The sequence below is a fragment of the Mus caroli genome, unplaced genomic scaffold (assembly GCF_978045245.1).
Source record: "Mus caroli unplaced genomic scaffold, Mus_caroli_1 scaffold_1, whole genome shotgun sequence".
Lineage (NCBI taxonomy): Eukaryota > Metazoa > Chordata > Mammalia > Rodentia > Muridae > Mus > Mus caroli.
The window spans coordinates 2,151,371-2,177,957 of record NW_028227256.1 but is presented as its reverse complement, the minus strand read 5'-3'; the positions used below and the strand labels follow the sequence as shown (position 1 = coordinate 2,177,957).

General features: G+C 39.8%; 1 protein-coding gene and 1 pseudogene across 3 annotated transcripts in view; one reads left to right on the top strand and one right to left on the bottom strand.

Annotated features, from left to right (window-relative positions):
* Nucleotides 1-26,587, top strand: part of Rgs20 (regulator of G protein signaling 20) — a 154,671-nt gene that overhangs the window by 40,727 nt on the left and 87,357 nt on the right. Inside the window, exon 1 of one of the 3 annotated variants that reach the window (XM_085835444.1) lies at nucleotides 442-650. The exons of the other annotated variants lie outside the window; for them this stretch is intronic. The gene's annotated coding sequence lies outside the window, so the exon portion shown is untranslated. Of the gene's footprint in view, nucleotides 1-441; nucleotides 651-26,587 lie in introns of those variants that run through there. 3 annotated transcript variants of the gene reach the window in all.
* Nucleotides 73-26,067, bottom strand: LOC147005992 (uncharacterized; annotated as a pseudogene).

Below are 26,587 nucleotides of genomic sequence, written 5' to 3'. Positions count from 1 at the left end.
CGAGGAACCTGAGACGCCAGTCTCCCTTGCCTGGTGGTGCAATCCCTGGCTGGTCATCGCCCTTAGGGTTAGTCAGTTGTGGCGAGTGGGTTGTGAGTTCGGAACATCCCATTGTCTGAGGGAAGGCTCCGAACCATTGTGATCAGTTATTATCAGACCCACCAAGCAGGTGGTCCGGACTCTGAGTCTCAGCGAGGGACGAAAAATGCCATTAAGGTCTAAAGTGCACATCAGACATGCCAAGCATTTGGGAGAGCCCAAGCGAGTGGATGAGTCTCGGCTCTCTCTCGGTTGGGGGAAGGATGCACCTTGGTCTGAGGACCTGGGGCGGGCAATTTGAGCGCAGGTTGAGGAGGTGACACTCCCGGAACGCACTACCTCCCTTTCAGAGAAGCGCATCACAGGCCGGCTGGCGGAGCTGAGCTGCAAGTAGGCGCTCAGACCGCGCCCGGAGCGCTGCGGGCGGCAACACCAGACAACTGAGTAGACCGAACAGTCACTTAAGGGACAGAAGATGGGGATTGTCCTTATCGGGCCTGGGAGCTAGATTTCCCACACTCGGGGGGCTGGGGAGGTTGGAACCCGCGGAGGTGCGGAGGCTGCAGCGACTGAAGGTTCGTTCGGGTAGGAAGCAGAGAGGCTGCGCGGAGGTGAGCGATGGGGAGTCGGGTCTTTGTATGATGGTGCCCTCAGACTTGGGGAAATTGGGCTGGCAAGGAGCCTAAAGGGAGACAGCTCCCTAGGACAAGGGTGTGCTCTTTCGGAGATCTGTGGCTAACCCCACCTACTGCTTCAGGGGAGTGGGTAAGGGAGAGGCCTCGGAAGAGGTAGCACGCGGGGGTGGGGTGGGTGTTTGGGGAGACGTTTCAATGCGCTGAAGGATTTCCACACATAGGGAGTGGGCGACCGAAGGTGGGCGTTGGGGAGGGGTGCACGGGCGCTGCGACCGCGCAGGTCTGAAGGTGGAGTGCGGGAGAGGTGGGCTCTCTGGGGCTGGGTTGGGTCAGGATCTTCCTGGAGTCCATAAGCAGCAAGCAAAACCTGGGCAAGAAGAGCTAGCTAGCCACACTCACACAACTGCTGATGGACGTGGGGTGAAAGCACGTTTGGAGCCGGGCTAAAGTGGGCAAGGGGGTTCTGGCCATAGCAACTGCTGCCTCTGCGCCCTCAGGTGGAGAACAGAGCCACAGCGCGAAGAAAGTGGTGCTGCAGAAGGGTTTCTGTCCTGACTGAGAGTGCTGGAAAGGAAATCCTCTCCAGAGACTGTGTTCTAGGCTACCCTCTTGTGGGTTTCCAAGACTTCACAGCCAGATAGCTGGCTGGATGGCCTTGGCTCCCACTTGCCACTGCAGGTTAATACAGCACAATTTCTGGGCTCCTGCTATGCAAAAACTAGTCAAATCGTTGAACAGACAGACGGCTCATGGGTTAAAAGAATGTACTCTCAACAACCTGTAGCCTTAGTGCTAGGGGATCCAGTCTCCTTGCCTCAGCAGGCACTTGGCATGCTTGTAGTGTTCCCACATACATGCAGGCACTCATGCATAGATATAAAATTTATAAATAAAAAAAGCTGTACCTACTGTTATTATATTGATGCAACACTGGCCTAGTGGAGTTCAAAATCTAAAGACATTATGAACATAAAAGTATGCATGCATCACTAGCCCCAGCTCTCCCAAGGCTAGGGAAGGAAAATATAGAACTTGAGATCAAGTGAGCTACATATTGTCATTCTTTCTCAAAAAAATAAAAGAATATAAAGATCAGTAGCATGATGCCTGTTTTCATATGCTATAAACAATATGTTTACACACTAAAAAGGGTTTTGATATCAAAAGCATAAAGCAGTAAATGTTTTCTCTCAATTCATAAATTTAAATACAGTTCATTTCTCTATCCCTGAACCCTTTGTGGATAATTAAGAGATATTTGTATATAAGCATCTAACATAATTTGAAGAGAACTTTTCTCTTTAAAAAGAGTTGGATTTGGTGAGATGTTACAACAGGTAAAGCACTTAGTGTGCAAGCCTGAGGACCTAAATTTAAATCCAGGCACCCAAAAGCACATGTAAATGTGGAAGGAAAGAACTGACTGCACAGACCTGTCTTCTGACCTCCCTGTGAACCATGTCTTCACCACCCCTCCAATACACCACACACAAAACCAACCAAGCAAACAAACCAGATCCCAATAGGAATAATTAAGTGCTTTAAAGAGTTGGGTTTATGGGGGGTAGATATATATTTCAGTTGATAGAGCACTTGTGTAAATGCACAAAGGCCCAGGTTCCAGCCCCAGCGCTGTGTAAACTTCTGTTGTGTCCATGAAGGTAATCCCAACACACAAGAGGATCAGAAGCTCAAGCCATTCTCCCTCACACAGCAAATTCAGAGCCAGTCTAGGCTACATGAGACCTTGTCTCGGACAATCAGGAAAGGAGTTCCTTTTGTTAAACAAATATACATTTAAAGAATTACACATTAAATCATGGTACTTATAAAATAGCCAATATAAATACTGAAATGAGGTACTTGATCTTTTATTTAAGAAAGTTTGGAGACTTGTTATATGAATAGACAGGCTAACACTTTGAAGAATACTAAGCAATTCACCCCAAAAGCTATTTATCACATAAAATATAGGATGATTGTGATAACCTAATTACTTATTCGACCTTCTTCATTTTACAAATGAGGAAACATTCAGAGAGTTTAGGATTTCAACTAGTGAGGGGCTGAAGGAAGACTAGAATTCTGACTCTTTCCTCATAGCTCTGACAAACTACCCTGAGGATCTGTGATCCCTTTCACAACCGTGAGGCTAGGATATACATAGAAGGATGAAATATACAGTATGTGTTAGCTTCAACACTGAGAAACACAAGGTTCTGTTGCCATGGTACTTGGCATTATAAAGACATGACCACAAAGGTGTTAGGACTAGCAGAGAATTAAGGTCCCATGAGGGGGTACATTCAGTTGCATATTCTATTAATACCTTTGAGAAATTTTATATTAGAAATCATCTTCAAGCTTCTTTTATATTTTAAAAATCTCTTTCCTGCTTGCCTGAAGGTCATTCCCATGAGAAGGCCTTCTAGGAAAGCTTTTTGTAATCACACAGGTGATTTTTATTCTTTCAAATTTTATGGACTGGCAAGTTAAATAGAAAATCTTGCCTATTTGAATAAAGGAACTTAGCTAGGGGTGTCACATTCCAGTTCTGAAAATCTTACCGTATATCCTACTTGAATATTCAAGTCTATCTATGGAACCATGCTCACTGTCTATGAGAAGATGTGGAGGACAGCTTAAAGGAGCCACCCTCACAGGAACAGCTGAGGAACTAATGTCTTCCCTTACAGAGTTATCTTAAGGAGCAGGGTGTTTCTGGGGAAAGTATTTCTAGAATTGTGCTGCATCCTTGAAGTAGGAGAGCATGGTTTTCTCTTGTATGTAAGCTGAATATCTATGTTACCCTTGATTTTGTGTCTCAGGGGGCCTTTATGTTCTTAGAAATATTGGGCATTTAGCAGGGAGTAACTTTCTAGACTAATCCCAAGCCAGTTCCACAGACAGGAATTTTGAAATGACATGTGTCAGTCAAGTCAGGTCGCAGCTCGATTATCATGTGAATCACTGTCCAGGTAGAAATCTGAAGGATGGTTTTTAGGGCACCACCAAGTGACTCACAATGTGAGCTTCTATTCAAATAAGCACAGTGTCATTCAACAGCTAATAGATTCATTGTGAGTCACCGTTTAGCATTCAGTACAACAAGAGTGTGAGTCACTGACTACCAGCAGTGTCTGAGATGTTCCCTGAATGTTACCTTGAGTTGAGAGTTTGAGGGTTTAGACATAGCTACAGGAGTTCTAGCACAATTGAACAGGCTCTAGCAGAGACCATTCATAATCAACTCTGATGGCCTTCCAGATGGAATATGTTCAAAGTGATATTCCATTATTAGGAATTTGGAAAACAGAGTACCTTGGTTCTAGTCTGCTGGTTTGATTCTATTTGCACTGGGGATCATTTGTGAACATAAGTAAGGTGCCACATTGTCCCAGCAGTATCACTTCACCTGAGTTATCTCCCAAGTTATTAAAGCCAGCTAACCATCCTGATTTGTAGTTATAAATTTAACTCTAAATTGTAAAATCCATTCAAATCCATGTTTCTATATGTATTTAAGACTAAGGCATCTGGTGCAAAATTACAATTTGACCTGATGAGGAGCTGGGTGGTGGTGTCCTGTGCTTCTCTGTCTAACAGTGAGGAAGCGAAGGCCTGGAATCTGGCTTGTGTTTTCCTTATGCCCCAGAGTGAACAGCTCAGAGTTAGATCATACATCTATAACAAGGATAACACGTGGCTGGCACTGATGTGTGTGTGTGTGTGTGTGTGTGTGTGTGTGTGTGTGTGGTGAATCTACACGTACTTTCATGCTTGGGATGAACACACCAGGCCTCAGATATCCATCGGTGATCATCACTAAACTACACCCCAGATTCAAATATAAAACACATGTAACTCCTTTAGGGCTATATGACCAGATTCAAAGACAATAGAAATAATCATGTTCCATTCTGACCCTATAAAGGATTGGTGACTGATTGTGGGGTGATTGTGAGATTTAATGAACTAGAAGATTTCTTATAATTTCAATAAATGTTTTGTTGATAATTAGTATCAAAGAAAACAATATTAGACTATTGTCTAAAAGTGCATGTAAGGGGCATTCACCTAGCAAGTCCAAAGACCTGGATTTGATTTCCAACACAGAAAATAATATGAACATACATGTGTATTTTCTTTATTCATCCTATTTTGGGTTTTTAAAAAACAGAATCTAAAGTTTGTGATCTTCCTGGCTTGGTGTCCTGAGTATTTAGATTGCAGGCCTAAAACACTATTTCATCTTTTTATTTTTAGTGCTTACAAGAGAAATTTAGATATACAAGCTGTACACATAGGTATGTCATCTTCTAATTGCTGCTTAAGTCAGAGCTTCCACTCTTAGGACTCCCTACATTTGGCCAAATAGGTACTCTCTGTATAAAACTTTTCAGTGAATTATGAAACATCATTCCCAACCTTTCCCCCTGGGAGTCTGTAAAGACCTCCTGAGACATGGCAATCAAAAATTTCTCTAGATATTGACAGATTTCCCTGGGGGTGGACAATAAATCACCTCTGCTCTAGATCATAATAAAAAATATTTTTCAGTCCCCCACCGTTTAGGATGCCATCTTGCTTTCTCTAAGTCTGCATTTCTACAGTTAATCACTTCCATAGCCTCCTGTCAGTTGTGCTGAATTCTGAATTTCATGTACAAATTCAAAATAATCAACTCTAAAAAGTTTATAATCTCTGCATCAGCCTCCTAACTTTATGTCCTGTTTCTGAGATTCACTCATTATCTGGACCACTATTTATAGTGAGACTTTCATGAACTTGCCAGCTATATAAATATTGACACAGAGTCTTTTTAATATTTTAAAGCTTAGGCTTAGCAGTCTCCTGACTACTCTACCCTGACTAATCCTAGCCTATGCACTGCCATGTGGCCAGGTCTACTTCTCTGCTCCTCTCTGCTATGCTCTGCTCTGGTCCATTTGTCTACCTCTGAATCCACTGACAAATCTCTTCCCTCTCAATTCTTCTCCCAGAGTCCCTCTCTCTGCCCAGAAGATCCACTTTCCACTTCCTGCCCAGCTATTGGTCATTGGGTCTTTACTAGAGCCAAACAGATACAGTTCTAATTTCCTTAGGCAGGCGATGAAGGAACAAATACTTACAAAATATGAAACCTGGGTTGTGCCATGAAAATAACAATACCAGATCCTGCCAGCATTTAGCTCTTTGAGGATACAGAATTAACAACTGAATATACAAAGATACAACTTCACACAATGGATTTCAACAGTTTTTTTTTCAGTGATGAGCAATGCACCTTTTTATAAAGATATCACATGTATTGGTCCATTCCACTACTGAAGGATATTGAAGGTGGTTCTAGTATGTGGCTCCTTTGAGTGATAGTGATATGGACATTTTAGCCCATGTCTGTTGGCAGATGCATCTCTGTTTGCTGTGTGAACAGGGGTGAAATTGCTAGGAGATAATTGGTCCAGGATATTTAGCTTAGTAGATACTGTCGAACTGTTCCAAACTCCAAATCAATTTACATTCCTTCTAGCAACATATGTTGTGCTTGACAATCTCATTGTACTTGGTGTTGCTTGCCAACATGTCAGTCATGTTGATGGCTGTGCCGTGCAAGCTCATTGTGGCTGTCACTCATCTTCCCCCACTTACTAATGTTGACCATCTTTTCATATTTTTTGCCCATCTTGGTAACGTAAATTAAAATTGTTGGATTTGCACTTCTGCTTTGGGTTCAATGTACTCCTTGTATCTGTGGACTGATGTCTCTCACCAACCTTGGAAGTTTTTCACTCAGTGTTTTGTTTGTTTTCTTCAATTTCTCTTCAAAAGTCTTGCTCACTTTTGTGTACCAACTGTTGTTATTGTCGTTATTAATTTGTAGGGGTTCTTGGTGTATTCCTAATACAAGGTGTCTTTCAAAACATATATGTCTATGCTTGTGTGGACATTTCTGCTTCTCTAGTCCAACGTTCCAAAGTCTTCATATTCTTCCTAAAACAACATGGTCATGTTCTTCACAGCAACAGCCCATTCTCTGATACCAACTTGTGTAGTAGTTGCTTTTCTGTTGCTGTGATAAAATACTATGACCAAAAGCAACTCACAGAAAAGAGAGTTTATTTTGACTTATGGTTCCAGGGGTATAAGAATGCATCATGGTAGGGAGAAATGACAGCAAGCAGCAGTCATGTTGGCAGGAACAAGAAGCTGAGAGCTGCCTCTTCAAATGCAAGCACAAAAACAGAGCGCAAGCTAGATGTAGGGTGAAGCTATATACTCTTAATGCCTGACCTCAGTGACATGCTTTCTCCAGCAAGGCTGCACATCCCCTCCCCCCAAACTTCTACAAACAAGTCCATCAATTAGAAACCAAGTGTTCTAATTCCCAAGCCTCTGGGAGACATGCTTATTCATCCACCACAGTAGCGCAGTTGGTAGGGTCCTTATCCAAGCCTGTAGGAAACCCTGGATTTGGTTCCAGGTAATAGCAATTGCCTGTCCTCCCAGCAATTGAGAGATGGATGCAGAATGATTAGAAAGCAGGGAGGGGGAATAAAATATAGAGTGTAAAAATTAAATTAATTTTTAAAAAAAATTTAAAAGATGATGCAAAAGAAAAAAAATTAGTTACTGAAGAAGATTAAAAGGAAAGGAAGAAAGAAAGAAAGAGAGAGAGAGAAAGAAAGAAAGAAAGAAAGAAAGAAAGAAAGAAAGAAAGAAAGAAAGAAAAAAAGAAAGAAAGAGAGAGAGAAAGAGAGAGAGAGAGAAAGAAAGAAAGAAAGAGAAAGAAAAAGAAATTCATGGTCCCCTCAACTATGTGCCAAGTTCAATGCCAGCATGAACTACATGAAAATAAACAAGTGAATAAATCGATGGTGTTTTCCTCTTTGATTTTGGCTTGCCACAGTGATATAACCACACATAAGTGTCTTTCTGCTTTGGATTTGCACTTCTGCTTTGGATTCAATGTACTCCTTGTATCTGTGGACTGATGTCTCTCACCAACCTTGGAAGTTTTTCACTCAGTGTTTTGTTTTGTTTTCTTCAATTTCTCTTCAATTTTTCCATTTGTACTACTTTTTCTTCTCCTGTTTCTGTAATCCAAACTATACTATTTAAGATGTTTTCTTCCCCTCCCATCATGTCTCTCTCTTTCCTTGGTCCTGTGTGTGTGTGTGTGTGTGCAAGCTTGCTTCAATTTGATTATCTATTTAACTGTGATTTGATTTCCTAGGCCTACCTTCCTTTATTCCTAATATTCTGCAAAACCAAATAGCAACTTATCAATTTTGAATTTATTTGTTCTATGTTAAATGTAGTTTATCTATTTGATACTTTAATGCAAATAAAAATTCCTTGGTGGAATTAATCTTTTTGTCAGCCTTGTTCATTTAATTCTTGTCTGCTAAATTTAATATTAAGACTATGCATCTCTATCTACTGTTTTTAAATTCATCAGTTGTGTTCTTTTGTCCCTAGTAATTTTTCCCCAGAGGTATATCTACTATAGGAATAATGGACTGATAATTCCAGGCCTAAAAGACTTTTGTGGGCTGAATCTGCTTTCAGTTTTAACAAACCATGGCTTACTTCTGTTCATTCTTACCCCTTAAGTTTTCTCTTGGGCTTTGTTTGGATCCAAAGCCTTTTAAGAAACTTGGTCCCACTTTAAAGGTTTCCAGCTCAACTCTTTCCTCCGCTCCCCATTGGCTTCTAGGCTCAAAGGTAAGAGAGTCCTCAGGGAAGCAAATTTACTACTCTCCTTGGGTGAACCTTCAGTCTCAGCAATTCTACTTTGTTTAATCATCTTTGATTCTGTAGAACACTCTACTTCCTCAGAAATGGAATAATAGCTGTTTATTTGTGTTTTTTCAGGTTGTTGTGTAAGAACAACAATCATCTCTGGCCTCCTGATCCTTTTCAGTTAAGTTTTTCTTCTGTCTTGGGGTCACAATATATTTTAATCTTTATATTATATCACTTGTTTTCTGTGGAACTCAGAAAATATATACTACATATCTGTAATATTTATAACTATGTATAAGATGCAGTATGTCCGTGACTTTAAAATATTAAAGAACCATAATCTTGGCAGCTCTTGGGTTTCAGACTACAGCTCTGTGATTAAAAATATGAGCACTGGATAAAAGAAAATGCAGTTTCTAATTTGTTTTTACTTATTTCCTTGCAAACTTCTGAGTCTGAACACATATAATACTCATAACAGTGTACCACAGTAAGTATTCAAACCATGGTTCAAGAAAACAATTAAAGACTCATTAGTTCTCTAGCACATATCCATCATTGTTTTGGTGTTGGACCATGCATGACTTTAAGCATTTGTGCTTTGACACAATTGTTTGAAACATTTAAACTTTGTACCATTTAAACATGATTTTGAGAAAAGTTTTTCAAATATAAAAGTCTATACCTATGACCAGATATCAAGGAAAATGTTAAGTGGATAAATTAATAAATTTACATTTTGCCAAATCGTTTGGTCATTTATAAAATTTTAAAGTTATCCATGGAATCTGAAGAATTCAGTTAAAATTCAGCTGTAGAAAATCACATTGATAGTAGTCTCTGCTGTTGTATGACAAAACTTTTCCTGGAGAGACGAAACACACATGTCTACTCACCCCAGGACAGACCAAAGTATGGATAACACCAAAGTTCAACTTGATTAACCATGAGTTTTACTAGGGTTACTTTTAAGAATATGGGTGAGAGGTTGCTTACAGGAGCAGAAATGACTCAAAGACAGCTGCATCACCAAGGCCCACCCCAGCATAAATGACAGCTCACATACGTTGGCAACCTGGAGCACACTGTACATCCTTCAGACAATTCAGCAGGTTGAAGAGTGTTGCGGGTAATTTTAAAATGCACTCTTGCTCCTTGCCCAATGCTGGCAATCGCCATATCACCCAGGTCCCACAGCTAATTTCGTCAGGCTTCTAACAACCACCCTTTCTCTGCCCCACCTGAGTTTCCAAGGATGTAAAACACCAGACAGTTATATTTTTAAACTAACCAGATAACTCAATGGCTGAGCAAAGAATATCTTGCCCCATCTTCCTTAGCCTCTGCAGCCACCTGTAGAAGCTAAGAAATATCAGTCCCTGAGCATGTCTGCTACTTCCTATCTGCTCCACAGCCTGGTCCAAATACCTCTCCCTCTCTCTCCTCCTCTTCCTCCTGGGACCCAGAAATCCCAACTTATCCTTCATCCACCGATTAACTTCCGCTGTCTTTATTGACCAGTTAAAATGGAAAGAAGGTTCACATGGCATCACCTGAGTACCGTGATGACCTCCTTATCAGGACAGCCCCGCTTGAGGAAGCAGAACTAGCATCAAATACAAACAGCACCAGGACACTCCGCAGCAGAGCAGTGTCTTTTCCATCTGTTTTAGGCATCTTGTCTGCTTTTTGCTTCTTTCAAACAGCTGATCTAGTCTCAGGGTCTTCTTTGTAGCGTGGCTTGTCTAAGAATCTTCTTTGTAGCTTTTTTTGCTAAATCTAGCAGGTCAGAGCCTAGTGAATCTGGTCAGTTTCAGGGACTTCCAAAGCTCTTTTGAGTTGTTTACCTTTCTGATTAAGGAGCTTCTTAGCATGGAATGTTACTACTGCTTCATGTTACAAATGGTGGTGATTAAAAAAACAGAATTAAGAAACATGAAGAAAATATTAATTGTATTTTCTGTAAATGACATTTCCTTATCATTTACCAAAGAAGCATCAGTGGGCCCTGTGAGTTATTTAAACATTATCTCTACTAATGATTTAAATTAATTTGTACAATTCAATTTCCTGAACCCAAGTTTTTATTTTGACTTTATCATTCTTTAAAAAAAAAAAACAAAAAAACAATCAAACAAACAAAAAAACCTGTGGTAATCAACATGTTGTTGGGGGTGGGGAAGCGTCGAGATTCTACTTTGAATCTGAGATGAAAACAGGAATCCTAGAGACAGACAGCAGGTAGAGCTGTTCCAGCTGGAGCAATGACAATGGCTTCTCATGTGTGTACCCAAGGCCTAGACACATCACCTTTGTTTCTGCAGCCTGAGCACTGGCATCATTTCTCTGGCATATTCAAGGAGGTCTGAACTCAATACAACTATTGGCAGATGGCAAGAGTTCTGTCTTAGTTAGGGGTTTACTGCTGTGACCAGACATCATGATCAAGGCAACTCTTTTTTGTTTGGTTGGTTGGTTGGTTAGTTGGTTTTCAAGACAGGGTTTCTCTGTATAGCCCTGGCTGTCCTGGAACTCACTTTACAGACCAGGCTAGCCTCGATCTCAGAAATCCGCCTGCCTCTGCCTCCTGAGTTCTGGAATTAAAGGCATGTGCCACCACGCCCGGCTGATCAAGGCAACTTTTATAAGGACAACATTTAATTGGGGCTGACTTACAGGTCCATAGGTTCAGTCCATTATCATCAAGGCAGGAGCATGGCAGTGTTCAGAAAGGCACGGTGCAGGAGGAGCTGAGAGAATTCCACATCTTCTTCTGAAGATTGCTAGTAGAAGACTGCTAGGATGAGGGTCTTAAGCCCACTCTCACAGTGACACACCTACTCCAACAAGGCCACACCTCCTCATAGTGCCACTCCCTGGGCCAAGCACACACAAACCAACACAGTATCCTATTACACATCAATCTGGAATTTCACTAGTGCAAAGCTTTGCCAATCAGATTTTCACTAGTGCAAAGCTTTGCCGATAATTCACTTTTGGTCTCCTGAATACATTTTAAAAATATATTGTTCTTTTAGGGAAATGACATTGTTTTAAAAAAAGCAGAAAATAAAAGAAAAAGAAAATACCATGATGTCATATCTCAACCCTACAAATAAATTTAGGATATAAAGTAAGGAAGTGTGAAAAGAATAAAATAGTATAAAATCAAAAGAAATAAAAAAAGTTTGGATTTATTGAGTACATATTCGTTATAAAATAAGTAAAAGGTTTCTTTCTTTTCCTCATTTTCTAGTATCTGTTTTTAAATTAATGAAAGCTTGAAAACTGTAAATACTGGTTTAGAGAATATATTTGTCTAGTTTATATGAAATCTGCTTCCAAGAATCAAAATAATGTATTTTAAATGAATTTTTGGTTATTATACCAAGAAAGTGTTTCATTGTGATGTTTTCATGCATATGAGGAAGAGTATTTGTTGTTCTTGTAAAGAACCTGGGATGGGTTCCCATGGTGATTTGCAGCATCTATAACTCCAGTTCCAGGGAATCAAATGCTCTTTTCTTACCTTGCTAGGCATAAGCACATATGCAATGCACATACAAAGCAAAACACTTATTGTCTTAGTCACTGCTCTCTGCTGTGAAGAGATGTCATCACCAACACAGCTTTTGGAAAAGAAAACACTTCATTGAGCCTTGCTGACAGTTTCAGAGGTTTAGTTCATATCATCATGATGGGAAGCATGGAGGAATTCAGGTAGGAATAGTATTAAAGAAATATCTAGGAGCTTTATATCCTGATCCACAGACAGCAGGAAGAGCAACAGAGACTAGCCAGGACATACTTTTGAAAATTCAAAGCCCACTCACAGTGACACACCAACTCCAACAAGGTCCTACCTACTAATCCTTCCAAACAGTTCGTCAACTGGGAATTGAGTATAAAAAATATATGAGCCTATGGGAGCTATTCTCATTCAAAGCACCACATATAAAATAAAATAAATCTTCAAATTTATTTGAAAGAAAGGGAGGGGGAACTAGAGCAGAAAGAGAAAATATTGTCCAATAATAAAAAAAAAAGAATGAGAACATTTAAGTCAAAGTATGAAGGAGAAGAGATAATAAAACAGTGTTTTAAAAATATGATAAAGTAAAAACTGACAGTATAGCAATAAACAAGCATAAACACATGGTTGAAAAAAGAAAGAATAAAGGGGGGGGGGGAGACGTGTTTCAACATTTCTCTAGGTCCTGGAAAATTAGAGACTGGTTTATGGTAGGAGGTGGCAACTAAACTATAAACTCTTTCCAATGTTGGTTTAGTTTGTTTTTGTTTTTGTTTTTTGTTTGTTTGTTTGTTTGTTTTTTCTGGTGTTGAGTCTGTATTGAACAAGGGTACAGTGCCTACCGGCATTGCCTTTACTCATGGGCCATTGCTGACCATGCTCCACTTTCCAGTGTGTGGGCTAGGCAGGTAATCCTACCCTCCAACTCTCCTGAGTTTTTGTGTCCCAGGTCCCCTAATGTCTTAGCTAATGGTGCCTCCCAAGTGCACTGAGGTTGGGGGAAGCAACATAGTTTCTTTGAAATATATATGGGTAGACCTGTCTTTCTACTTTCTTTTTTTTTTAATTAGATATTTTCTTTATTTATATGTCAAATGTTATCCCATTTCCTTGTTTCTTCTCTGAAACCATCTCTCCCACTAACCTCCCTTCCTGCTAATTAACACACCTACTCTGGCTTCCCTGTCTTGGCATTCCCCTATATTGGGGCATCGAACCTTCACAGGACCAATGAATTCATGAAATTCTCAGGCAAATATATGGAAGTAGAAAATATCATCCTGAGTGAGGTAACCCAACACAAAAGAACACACATGGTCTTTCTACTTTCAACAGCCCATTTGGTTCAGATGTGGGATCACTCCTATGTATTTGTAACCCTCTTCTTCTCTGTCTTTGAAATAGAATCTACTCTTTTTTTTTTTATTCTGATGCTAATCAGCTAATCACACAAAGTAGTTTTTAGTCTCCTCTCCTAGAACCACACCACCACAAAAGAAAAGGAGGTTATATTTAGATTAAAGTTTTGCTTCTCTTTTTATTGAAACTGACCATGAGTTTTTTTAATATATCTTCTGATATATTCTGTGTTCAACTCTTGGGGCCCAGCTGGTGGTTCTATTTTTGGAGATGTTTGAAATGTTAAGTGGAACTTACCTACAGGAATTAGGCCCCTGGGGGGGGGTATCTCGGCGGGGGAGGGAGGTATGTTCCAGCAGGTCCTCTCAGTCTCAGGTGGCTTACTGTCTGCCACGATGTGAGTGCCACATACTTCAGTCACCATGATGCTTCCCCTCCTCATGCACGCAGAGTCAGTGTCTGCAAAGTCCAGCAAAATAAACAATTCTCTGTACGCTGTTTCTCAAGGGTTTCACTACAACAATGAAAAAGCCATGACAAGACTTTTTCTTCACCTCACGTCTTATAAGTGTCTTATTTCTCTTCTCTTCTCTTCTCTTCTCTTCTCTTCTCTTCTCTTCTCTTCTCTTCTCTTCTCTTCTCTTCTCTTCTCTTCTCTTCTCTTCTCTTCTCTTCTCTCTCTCTCTCTCTCTCTCTCTCTCTCTCTCTCTCTCTCTCTCTCTCTCTCTCATACACACAGGCAACAGACAGGCACACAAACTTTTAAGTTGTTACAGTCCTCTTAAAACAAGGAGTCCAAAATGAATAACTACTAAACATTTCAATCCTTTGAAAATTTTTTCCATTTCTCATTTTTATTCAGCTTATTTAAGACATTATTCTACCTGTTTAACACTTTATAACTAGGGTGTAGGGCACTAAAATTTGGTGCATATTTTGGTACAATGTGTAGAAAATGAAAGTGTCAGGGAACAAAGACACTTTGTCCTCCCTTGGCACTATGAAGAAAATGGTTAATTTAGCTCATAGTTTTCTGGAGGTTCATGGTGCTGACTGACATTGGTTGAGGTTTGGAGAGGCCTTCTTGGGTACATCATGTCATAGTGGACACATGTGTGGAAGAAATACATCATGTATACTAGTTCGTTTTTGTCACACTGACACAAATTATAGTCCCCTGGGAAGAAGGACTTTCAACTGAGTAAGTAGTGCCATTAGATTGGCCTGTGGGGTGTCTCTAGGGGCATTTTCTTAATTTGTGATGCATGAGGGACGACCCAGCTCATTGTGCCTGTGTGGGTGATTCAGGTTGTAGAAGAAAGCAAGCAGAGCAACCAATAGAGAGTGAGCCAGTAAAGAGTGTTCTTCCATGGTCTCTGCCTTACTTCCTGTCTCAAGGTCCTGCCTTGAGCTCCTGCCCTGATGGCCTCCTGTCTCCTCCTTGATCCTTCCATTAGTGATGGATTGTGGCCTGGGAGTTGTATGGTGAAATAAACTCTCTTTTTTTCAATTTTTTTTGTAAGAGTTTTATCACAGCAACAGAAATCAAGCTATGACAACCTGAGACAGAAAGCAGGGAAAAAACTGGAGTCTCGTCATTTTTTTCAAGGACACTTGCCTAGTTGAACCATGGACCCCTTATTGCATCATATACATTTGTTTTGGTTGTGTGTGTGTGTGTGTTTCTTTTTTTTCTTGAAAATAGATTATTTTCCTCACATAATATATTCTGATTGTAGTTTTCCATCCTATTCTTCCCAGTTCCTCCCCACCTCCACTCCCATCTGACTCATCTCCTTTCTGCCTCATATTAGCAAACAGGCTTCTAACAGATACTAATCAAGCAAAGTAAAATAACCTAAGACAAAAACTAACATGTTGGAATAGGACAAAGCAAGCAAACACAAGAAAAAGAGCCCTAGAAAAGGCACAAGGAGCAGATAGAGACAAAGAAACTCAGTCACTTGCATATTCAGGAATCCCATAAAAAAAAAAAAAAAAAAAAACACTAAACTGGAAGCCATGATTTATACACAAAGGACTCATGATGGCCCTATGCATGCTGTCTCGAGCCCTGTAAGTTTATATGTGCATCAGTTGTATTGATTTAGAGGGCTTTGTTTCAATGGTGCCCCCATCCCCTCAGGCTCTAACACTCTTTTCACTTCCTCTTCTACAGGGAAGCATGAGGGGAGGGATTTGATGGAAATATCCCTTTTAGGGATGATTTTTTTTTATGGTCTTTTACTCTCTGTGTGTTGTCTGGCTGTGAGTCTCTGTATTTGTTCTCATTTTCTCTGATGATGTCTGATCAAGGCACTATCTATGAATATAGAAGAACGTCATTAGAAAATTTTCATTGCTACATTCTTTAGTAGAATAGTAGAATTTGCTTTTCCTTTAGATCCCTGGACTATCTAGTCTCACGTTCTTGGTCATGCAAGGAGTGTCAGGAATGGGTTTCATCTCATGGAGAGGACCTTAAATCATAATACGTATTGGTCAGTTACTGGAAGGGAAACTATCAGCTCAGGACCTCCAAGACCAAGTTCTCGGCACAAAGGAGATGCATTTGCCTGAGAGAAATAGAGGATAAGAAATAAGAGACAAAGATAAGAGATAGAAAATTAGGAGAAAAGAAAAGGAACAAGGGAGAAGGAGGAAGAGGATTTGTCCTGGACAGCATCTGTATAGAGAGGAGACAGACACAGTGCATAGGAAAATGGCAGTTCACATGTGAAGAAGGGGAAACCTTGTGTTAGGATGGGATGTTTAATTTTAATTGGACATGTTAACTAGGTGACCTAAGGGGAAATTTTGATTGTTGGACCTTGCTAGTCAGGCTTAGGAGGAGGAAGCGGTCAAATAAGGGAATAAACATTGGGAGCTAGCTTTAGGAATGTAATCTAACAGTGTTAGAAAGGCAGAGAGAATGAGAGGAGAAAGGCCTGCCAGAGCCATGCTCATCTTGCTTGAGCTGGGAAGACTTGCTTCAGTTACTCTCACAAGCTTTGTGTCACTGTTGTACTAGCAAATCTTGAAGGCAGGACATCATTATAAATCAAAAGTTTTGTATCTGGGATGTGAATACTTCTCCTTTGGTTGTCTACAGAGTACCTTCCTGTACCAAAAAAAAAAAAAAAAAATAGCATGCAGGAGTGAAGATTCTATATGGTAGCCAGCTCAACTTCACTGTATTCAATGAGTTGGGTAGGTGTCATCTTCAACAATGAAGCCTTGCCCACCAATTTCTGAAAAGCAACCTATAGTCTCGACAATAGTCTGGTTGTTTAGTGTTTCCCATGGGACTCCTTTGATCAACAATTTAACTAAATGTACCCCATTCCCTATTCAGCAAGCTTCATTTGGTGACAAATATCCAGTTGTGGTTCTGTGCCCCCATTACTTGGTGATTTTATTTAGTTCTCCTTTATATATATACATATATTCTAGGAAGCTTCTACTGTATTAGGCTTCCATACTATTTTTCAAATGGCCATTAATTTTACCTGTCTCTCCCTGTATTCCCTACCTCATTTCCCTCTTCCCTTCCCATCCCAACTTGATCCTCCCATCCCAGCTGTTCCCCATCTGTCCTAATTAGGGTTTTACTGCTGTGAACAGACACCATGGCGGAGGCAACTCTTATATAAACAACATTTAGCTGGGACTAGCTCACAGGTTCAGAGGTTCAGTCCCATATCATCAAGGTAGGAGCATGGCAGCATCCAGGCAGGCATGTTTCAGGCAGAGCTGAGTGTCATACATCTTCATCTGAAGGTTGCTAGCAGAATGCTCACTTCCAGAAAGGAGAATGAAGGTCTTAAAACCCAGACCCACAGTGACACACCTACTCCAACAGGGCCACACCTTCTATTAGTGCCACTTCCTGGGCCAAGCATATACAAACCATAATACCATACATAACTGCATATTCTATTTGTCTTCCCTAGAGAGGCCTGTCTTTCCTAGTCATGTGTGAGTTTATGGATTGTAGCTTGGTTATCAGTTGTTTAGTGGGTAATATCCACATATAAGCAAATGCATACAGTATCTTTCTGGGTCTGGATTATCTCACTCAGGATGATTTTTTTTCTAGTTATGTTCATTTACCTGTAAATTTCATGATTTTATCTTTTGAAAACCTGAGTAATACTCCATTGTGTAAATGGTCCATAATTTCTTAACTGTTTATCTGTTGAGGACATCAAGGTTTTTCGCAATTTCTGGCTGTTATAGAGCTCAATGAACATGGTTGAACAAATTTCTCTATAGTAGGATGTGGAGTCCTTTGAGTATATGCTGGAGAAGGTGTAGCTGGAACTTGAGGTAGATCTAGTCCGGGTTCCGAGGAACCAACACACTGATTCCCTTAGTGATTGTACAAGTTTGCACTCCCACCAGCAATGGAGGAGTGGTCCCCTCATTCCACATCCTCGCCAACATGAGTTGTCATTTGCTTTATTGACAACTTGGCCATTCTGACGAATGTACAATGAAGTCTCAAAGTAGTTTTGATTTGCCTTTCCCTGTTGACTAAGGATGTTGAACATTTTTAAAATGTTTCTCAGTCATATCAATTTCCTCTTTTAAGAATTCTCTGTTTGGATTTGTATCCCACCCAACTTTTTTGAGACAGGGTTTCTCTGTGTAACAGCCCTGGCTGTCCTGGAACGTGATTTGTAGTCCAGGATGGTCTTGAATTCACAGAAATCTACCTGCCTCTGCCTCCAAAGTGCAGGGTTTAAAGGCATGCACCACCACGCTCAACTGTACCCACTTTTAAGTTGGGTTATTTGTTTTTGATAATATCTAATTTTTTGAGTTCTTTATATATTTTGGAGATTAGCCCTCTATCAGATGTATAGTTTGTACAAACTTGCCCCTTGCTGCAGCCTGCCATTTTGTTCAAATGGTGGTGTCCTTTGCCATACAGAAGCCTCTCAGGCACATTTATCAGTTATTAATTATTAGTTATTAATTAGTATATGTAGTAAGATGTTCTATTCAGAAAGTCTTTCCCTGGGCCAATGAATTCAGAGATATTCCTCACTTTCTCTTCTATCTGGCTGGTGTGTTGAGGTAAATCTTCAACCCAAAAAAGCCCGGTCAAAGAAATCACACTCAATTAATAGGAATACAAGCTACACACCTAGATTGGGCAGATCTACCACTACACCAATCTATTTCCCATCGATGAGATCCCTTATAACTCGAGGTTTCTCCAAGACACAAGCTCTGCTCCATCTTCCTTCCACCTCCTCTTACTCCATCATCCTCTCTCTCCTCTTTCCCTTCTCCCCCAAACTTTTCAGCTCCACCTTCCCTGCTACTGCCAAATCACTGGTAGCCTTTATCTGAAAAGTTAAGGTGGGGAGAAGGTTCACAAGTCACCTGTATACATGATTCACTCCTCGTCTTCAACCCCTCCTGGGAAAGCAGAACTAGCATCAAAATATAAGACCAGGGCTATCCAAAACACTTCCCCCTTTCTGTCCAATTAAAAGACTCTTTTATCTCAGATATAAATTGAGAACATTACCATTTTTTAGTTTACAAAGTACAAGATATACCTAACACCCAGCCCATCATTTTTGTCAATTAAATAGGACCTTTGTCATCTGTCCTAATGTAAAAGACTTATAATCCTACACCTGACTCATGTCCTGGCGTGAGATTGCATGCCATCTGAAAACCATCCTCTGAAATTTATATCATCTTTCTCAATGCTAAACATCTTGGGCTGGCTATGAGACTACCAGTCTTCAATCCTGTCAGAAGTCCAAGAACAACTAATATTACCTGAAATATGAGAAGCACAAAATATAGCTTCCAAAACTTAGCCAGTTTATAGAGATTGCTGATCACCTGAACAGTCCCTATTCTTCAAAACGTTAGAGCATTGGTCTTCAGCCTTCTGGCCCAGGATCATCTGATAGACCTTTTGCAGAATTTTGAAGGGCTGATTACCTTGAGATTATCAGTCGACTATTCTGCTTAGTGTGACCTTTTTCTGGACAGTATTTTGTCTGTAGATCAAATGAGACAATTCTTGCCTAGTGGCTGTCTCACCACAACCGGAGCAACTCCATTGATGCTCAATTTCTTCTTTTAATCCAAGAAAGGGGTGCTGTCAGGAGCAGACAGGTCTCTAGTCAAATTATCTTTAATGAAGAAATGTCCATAAACATCATATTCTGTGGACTTCTGATGCCTGTGGAGACTATCTACCCAAAGCATCTCTGAACTGTCAAGCCTTGACTACTCCCAACCATTTCTAATTGAAATATCTCAGAAACACCCTTTTAATTAACTCAGGACCATGAGTTTGCTATCTGGCACTTAACTCCGTATTGCTTAATCATCTAAAAACAGTTTATAATAGCAGTTATAGAATGACTGGTTTGGACCAGGCGTGGTGGTGCGCGCCTTTAATCCCAGCACTCCGGAGGGAGGGAGAGGCAGGTGGATTTCTGAGTTCAAGGCCAGCCTGGTCTACAGAGTGAATTCCAGGACAGCCAGGGATATACACAGAAACCCTGTCTCAAAAAACAAAAAAACAAACAAACAAACAAAAAAAAACAAAACAAAACAAAACAAAAAAAAAGGACTGGGTCTAAGCCTTATATTCTTAAATGTGTAATGCCTATATGAGAGTAACAATATTAATCCCAATTTTATATCAATAAGAAATTCATACCAATGAAAACTTTAAATTTGTATCAAATTCTGTACCAATGTAAGAGATTATAACTTCAACTTTGAATAAATTATAAAGATTTTTACCAATGTAAGATATAGCTATGTAATGTTTTACTTAAGAGTAAATTTGCTAACTTATCCCTATTTGTCTATTTCTATAACTTCTATGATATTACTATATCACCCCTTTCTTTCACACCTCCTTCCTTTTTTACCTAAGAAGGAAGGATAGAGAAGAGGAAAGGAAAGATAGAAATCCCTGAGTTTAAGTTCTCTATTTCCCTCCCTGTCCAAAGCTACATTTGTAAAGTATCCCTTAAAAGGCAGCATATCTATAATCCTAAACTAACCAGAACCAACCACCCCAACATAAGGAACTGGGATGATGATCTTTCTTCTGCTTCCAGCTGAATTGGAGCAAAGAATTCCCATCTGGGGTCCTAAAGAAAAATAGGAAAATTGACTTTGTCAAATGAGAGCTAATTGGCATCATTTGCCTTCTAGTCACTATGCTAAGAAAGTTCATTGTTTAGCTGACATCTTGACCATGACAGTCTGAAAGGCTGGATAGGGAAGCTAGCTATTCTGGAACAGTTCTGGAAGCAAGTCTCTAAAAGAAGCAGCTTCGATGTAGTTAAAGTAGTGTCAAGCGTAAAGCTGGAATGGAAGATCCCAGAATCTCAGCATCCCGGAGTGTGAATCTTTTCAGGGCTGTCTTTCTCTTGTTTCACCCTACAGTGTATAAAACTTAAAAGCAACATGTAGTTCTATAAAGACATTCACATGGAGCATGCAGGGAGCACAGATTGGTCAATGATGATCAATCAAGAAAGATAACTGTCTTTCTTCAGGTTAGTTTAATCACATCATCAAACTGCAATATAACTTTGTATAGGTGCCTTCATAAAGGATGGTATGTAATAACAAGTCATTAGAGATTTGTACTCAATAAGTGTTATTGGCTGTGTAAAGACATTTTGGTCTCAGCAAGTTCCAGAGCTTTCTTCATATACAGAGACATAAATATCACCACATATACATCACCTATTTTGTTGATTGTGTTAGTCTCTCTTTTCTTCTCTGTCACCAAGGGATCTCCCTTTGTCATGTCTGATTTTTATCAACTTGGAAGGAACCCACAGCTTTTCTTTTTTTGTGGAAACAGAGACATAACCCTTCCCCCAGCATAACACATTTCCCATTTTCCATTCTAGTGTTAGAATATCCTTAATATAAACAGGCTGATTTAGTTCAATAGTTTTTTTTTCCACAATCCAATGTTTTTCAGCAGCAGTGATATTTTGTTCATTAGCATTTTAAAAATTTAAGGTAACAAAATTTAAGGTTAATAAAGCACGATGGGATCTATCTTTGGGGCGCTTGTCGATCCCTTTGCCTATTAAGCGTCTCCTTTAGCGTTCAGTTAGATCCCGCCACAATCGCTTGTCCCGTAGCATTGTATGATATGCCTGCAACATGTTTTATATTATAATATGCAAAAATTGCTTCATCTTATTAGAGATATATGCTGGACCATGGTCTGTTTTAATTTGTGTGGATATTCCCAGAATGGCCATAACTTCTAACAAATGAGTAATTACCGAGTCAGCGTTTTCTGACGCTAAGGCAGTTGCCCATTGAAATCCTGAATGTGTGTCTGTAGTATGGTGCACATATTTCAGTTTACCAAACTCTGTAAAATGGAAAACACCCATTTGCCAAACGTCATTTCTTTGGCTCCCCTTAGTTCCTGTAGGCAATGGAGTTTGGTTATATAATGAACAAGTAGGACATTGCCTCACAATTGTTTTGTTGCTAAGTGATAGAGAATTTTTTTTTAACTTTTGCTGTTAACTTTATGGTTTTTATGGAATTCTGAAGCCTCTTGTACACTTCTGATCAATAGTTGGCCAATTTCATTATTACCTTGCTCCAGAGGACCTGGCACACCTGTATGGGATCTTATGTGTGTTATATATAGTGGATCCTATTTCTGATCATTTGTTGTAGCTGAATAAATAGTGAAGTCAATTCAGAATCACCCTGAATAAATTCAGCAGTCTCTATGTGAGAGTCAGTTACTGTATTCAAACTCTTGAAAATCTGACAACATATAATTATTGCATATAATTCAGATTTTTGAACTGACTTATAAGGACTCTCAGCCACCTTACTTATATCTTCTGATTTATATACTGCCTTTCCTGATTTACTGGCATCAGTGTAAAACATAGCGGCTCTAGATATTAGAGTTCACTCTATTATACGAGGAAGAATCCAATTAGTTCTATGAACTGAAGCCACTTGCTTTTAGGGTATCTGTTGTTCATCTCTCCCAAGAAGTTACTGCATGCTCTTTACCAGTGTTCATCTTGTGCCCATAACGAGGCAATTTCTGTGTTAGTAAAAAGTACCACAGTTTAGCTGGATCCATTCAGACTAATTGTCAAAGTCTCATTTGTCCTTTAGTACCAATTCAGAGACCTTCTCAATGTAGGTTTTTAATTTCATACTCTGATTATGTGCTAAAAATATACATTCTAAGATATAATCTTCCCTCTGCATAAGAATTCCTGTAGGAGAATGAGTAGAAGGTAAGATAATTAAGATGCAGGCCATCTTTGAATCAATATGATCTAGATGTGTAACCTGCAATTTCCTTTCTACCAAAGCTAACTCCTTCTCAGCCTCAGCTGATATTTTCCTTGGGCTTTTTAAATCTTTATCGCCTTCTAAGGTTTGAAATAAATTGCTTAGCTCTTGAGTGGCCAAGCAAATCGCAGGCCACAGCCAGTTGATATCTCCTAGTAGCTTCTGAAAATCATTAAGGGTCCTTTATTGGTATCTTCTGATTTGCACCTTTTGTAGCCTAACCCTTTGCAGACTTATTTTATACCCTAGATAATTAATAGAATCCTCTCTTTGTATTTTTTTCAGGGGTGATTTGCAATCCCCAGCAAGGCAAGGAATTTTTTTATTTCATCAAACATTCTTTCCACGATATTTATATCTGAATCAGCCAATAAGATACTATCCATATCATAATAAATAATGGATTGGGGAAATTGCTTGCAAATCATCTCCAGTGGCTGTTGTACAAAATATTAACACAAGGTAGGGCTATTTAATATTCTTTGTGGCAGGATTTTCCACTGATATCTTTTTATTGAGAGACCTCTATTGAAGATAGGTACTGAGAAAGCAACTCCTTCCTTATCGCATTCATGTAGAAGAATTGTGAAAAAACAATCATTCAGATCAATCACTATGACAGACCATTCCTTATGCAACAAGGAAGGCAATGGGATCCCAGGCTGCAAAGAACTCATTGACTGAATAATCTTGTTACTCGCTCTGAGAACTGTCAACATCCTCCATTTGCCCGATTTCTTTTTAATAACAAATACTGAAGAATTCCAAGGGCAAGTAGACTCCTTTATATGCTGAGCCTCCAGCTGCTCCTGGACCAGCTGTTCTAATGCCTGTAGTTTTTCTTTTGTCATAGACCACTGATCAATCCAAATGGGTTAGTCAGTCAATCACCTTAGTGGTAAGGCTGTTGGTGTCTTGGCAGCAGTGGGTCCTTGGGGTAGAGCTCAATTGTCGGCCTCTGCTGTATCTTGTTTATGGACTGCTTGGAAGTCTGTAACTGCCTTTGATAACGTTCCCTAACTAATTTAAAATTTTTATTAGGAGCCTGATGGGTTTCATGGCTAGACACTGAAACTGGAGATATTAATTTGGTTTTCCACTGCTGTAATAGATCTCTTCCCCATAAGTTAATGGCTCTATCAGCCACATATGGCCTCAATTTTCCTACCTGACCTTCTGGTGCTATACATTTAAGCCATCTGATACTTTGCTTATTTGGGATAGGTCCCAACTCTTTCAAATTGGATATCTACTTCTTGAAGTGGCCAACTTGCAGGTTAAGATTTTGGAGAGATAATGGTGATATCTGCTCCAGTGTCAACCATTCCTTCAATCTCAATGTTTACTAGTATTCTTACTTTTGGCCCTTGATCTCTATAGAAGTTTGCCAAAATATTCATTTATGGTTCCCTTTGAGGCTTTTTGAATCTTCTGTAGAACTTGCCACAGCCATGTCTGGTCCCAGAACATCTGTTTTTGAAGCAGTGAAGTTTAATTGTCCTGGGGAAGAGAATTCTCCCTGCCTGGCATTGGGGCCTGCGAGAGCCCCCTTCCCCCCCCCCCCCCGGGAGTTTTTTGGCATGGTGTTGCCCCATTTGTCTGTTGGTGCTCTACATTCCCTGGTCAAATGTCAGCCTTTGCCACATATTTTTGACACATTCCCGAAGGCATTAGACTCCTTTTTGGTATCACTTTGGTTTTTCCTGCAGTCATTTCTAAGATGACCCTGCTCACCACAATTAAAACATTTTGAAATCTTGGGTGATTTTTAGGTGTCTAGTGTCAGCTTCTCCTATTACAGTCATATCAGGTGAGCAAGATCCAACATCAGCTGTATGTCTAATCCACTCATCTATTGATGCTGACCTTGCCCTCTGTGGTCTGATTATTTCCTTGCATTCATCATTTGCATTTTCAAAGGATAAAGACTCAATCATTCCCCTTTTTGCTGTTGAATCTGATATACTCCTTTCCACAGCTGAGGTTAGCCTTTGTGAAAAGTCAGGGAAGGTTTCTTGTGGGCCTTGTATGACTTGAGTAAATGGTTCAAGTCTTTTCCCTAATTCTGTGACTTTGTCCCAGGCCTTTAAGGCTGACAGTCAACACAATGCCAGAGTTTCCTCATCATATCCACCATATACAGCCAGAACCGCTACCTCAGCAAAGCGACCTTCACCAAGCAGTTGTTCTGTAGAAATCTTTCTACCACTGGCTCTATTTTATCATGCTATCTCCCTCTCCTTGTTTCTCCACCATGCGAACTATTGTAAATTTGAAGCAGGTTCTAGTATTGCTCTTGCCATATCCTTCTAGTCTTGAGGGATTATTCTATTTTTAATAGCCCAAGAAGTCAGGATTTTTTTTTTTACAAATGGCAAATGCATTCCAAAATTAGTGACACTTTCCTTAAATTTTCTCAGATCTAACACATGCACGGATTGCCATTCAAATTCCTGATAACCCTGTGGATAATCATCTGGAGGTCTTTGTTGTATGTTAGCTGGATAGATTAAGGTTTGTTTTCTAATGACATTTGGTTGGCTTTCTCTAATTTTATCTTCTGTCTCTACCTGAGTATTTTCCTTAATTGAAATTTTAAATTCCTCCCTTAAGATCTGTGTCCACACTTCATATCTCTCCATTTGTTGCTGCTTCTGTTCTTGATTTCCTGAATTCTCTATTCAAGGTTTTGCCCCCACATTTTGATTTTTTTTTTTTACATTGCAATTCTTATAGTCTGGTGTCCATTTTATTTTGATTGATTAATTTTAAAAGGTTATTCTCCAAGCCTTGCCTCCACTCCTCATTATTTTCCCTTTGGTGCTCAGTCTGATCTGTGAGCTGCTGCATCCTTTGGTCTAGCATCTTTTCCAGCTCCTGTCTCACACCTTCATTTTCATCTTTCTGTCTCTTATTCTGATCTATAATTTCCTGTGTCTTCAATTTTAGTGTTTCCTCTAAGCTACGTTGCCAAATCTTAAATTTCTCTTTCTGTTGTTCATGCTGCTCTATAATTCCCTGTATCTTCTGTTCTAAGCCCTGCTTCCATAATCTTAGCTTCTCTTTATGTTGTAATTCTAATATTGCAACGTCTCCCTTATTTTGATTAGCTAGCTTTAATAAATTATCCTCTAGACTTTGCTTCCAAATTTTATCTCTATCTCCTTGCTGTTCAGTCTGATCTGTGAATTGTCAAATTCTTTTTTCTAATGTCTCTTCCAGCTCCTGTCTCCAACCTTCATTCTCCACTTTCTGTTGTTTATTTTGACCTATTAGATCCTGAACCTTTAGTTCTAGTGTTTCCTCTAGGCCATGTTGCCAAATCTTAAGTTTATCTGTCTGTTGCTCAGACTCATCTATGAACTTCAGAAATGTCTGTTCTAATATCACTTCCAGCATCTGTCTCCAACACTCATGATACCAGAAAACTCTAGCAGCTACAACTTACCCTTATGCTGTCCTGTTCCAAAAGGACCTAACTCCCTCCTGCTTCCTCTCTTCCTCCATCCAACCCAGAAGTCCTGCCTACTCACCCAGTGATTGACTCTTTTATACATTAGGGGATTGGTTCACAAGAAGCCACCTGAACATGTGACTCATTCCTCTGTCCAGACAACCTTTCACAGGAGAGCAGAATTAACATAAAAATACAAGCAGCACAGAGCCATCCTCAACAGATACCTTATAACTTGTGGTTTCTCCAGGCCACAAGCTTCTGCTCCATCTTTTTTCCACCTCCCACTACTCCATCATCCTCTCTCTCCTCCTCTCTCCCTTATCCCCCAAACTTTTCAGATTTATCTTCCCTCCTATTGCCTAATCACTGGCTCTAGCCTTTATTTAAAAAGTTAAGGTGGGGAAAAGGTTCACAAGTCACCTGTATTCATGATTTACTCCTCATCTGCAACCCCTCCTGGAA